Here is a 1,338-nt window from a genome sequence, read left to right as displayed (position 1 = left end):
TAATTCATCACCTGCAAGATGATGCAAAGATGAACAATGTGAGACTAATAGGCATCAATGAGAAAGAAGGAGTCAACACAAAGGACATTAAAAAGGAAAGGCCAGGAAGATGGCATAGAGACTAAGTGCTTGCCTGGCAAGCACAAGGGCCTGAGTTAAATCCCTGGTTCTGCCAAAAATAAGGAATAAAAAATAAATGAAATAAAATAAAAAGGAGAGTATCGGGCTGGTAGCTCAGTGGTAGAACACTTGCCAGGCAAGTACAAGTCACTGGGCTTGATCCTTAGCACTGAAAAAAAAAAAAAAAAAGAAGAAGAAGAAGAAGAAGAAGAAGAAGAAGAAGAAGAAGAAGAAGAAGAAGAAAGAAAAACAAAAGTGAAAACAAGAAACTGCCATTTATTTTCTAAAAGCTGCCAGTCATTCTGCAACAGGCTTTGCATGCCCTCTCTTAATCTTCCCATACTCCAGAGAGCACTATTGTTTCACCACTTTGCAGATGGTGAAAGTGAAGTTTAGAGGTTACATATTCAAGGGGGTGCAGCTGGGAAACGGCGGCCACAACTTTGAGTCCTGAAAGCTCTGTAGTAAGCTAAAAGCAAACTTGCAATTCCCATTAGAACTCATGCATCTCAATTAGGCATAGGATAGTCTTAAAAGGCTATGGAAATCTATTTTACTCAAAATGTCACATAAATAAGCTGGGTGTGGTGGCACATACTTATAATCCCAGCATTCAGGAGGCTGAGGCAGGAGGATTGCTGTGAGTTCGAGGGCAGCCCCAGGTACATAGTCTAAGTCTAGCCTGAACTATATAACGAGGCCCCATTTCAAAACACAAAAAACAAAAGTAAACATAAAAAACTACATAAATAACCCTGGTATTTTTACTGTGAACTGAGTTACAAAAGGCAGTATCTCCCAGCCTATCTTCCCTTTTGTGTCCCCTAGACAAACCTCAAGAACAGGGGCCCCCAGTGCCCAGGCCACACACAGCAAGAGGTGAGCCCAGGTGAGCTAGCGATGGTCCATCTGGGTGTGACAGGGGCTCCACACCGCAGCATCACACACAGCTCTGCTTCCTATCAGATCAAAGGAGTGTTAGAGTCTCAAAGAAGCGTGGATTCTACCAGGAAGTACACACATAAGGGACCTAGGTTGTATGCTCATTGTGAGAATCCAGGCCTGATGTTTTGCTTTTTGTTTTGTTGAGATAGGGCCTCGCTGTGTAGTTTTAGGCTAGTCTTAAAGTCACTCACTCAAGCTGGCCTCAAACTCACAGCAATCCTCCTATCTCAGCCTCCTGAGTGCTGGGATTACAGTGAGCACCACTTTGCCTAA

This window comes from Octodon degus, unplaced genomic scaffold, assembly GCF_000260255.1.
Source record: "Octodon degus isolate 3935 unplaced genomic scaffold, OctDeg1.0 scaffold00007, whole genome shotgun sequence".
NCBI lineage: Eukaryota > Metazoa > Chordata > Mammalia > Rodentia > Octodontidae > Octodon > Octodon degus.
The sequence above is the reverse complement of the archived record's forward strand: the minus strand, read 5'-3'. Positions refer to the sequence as shown.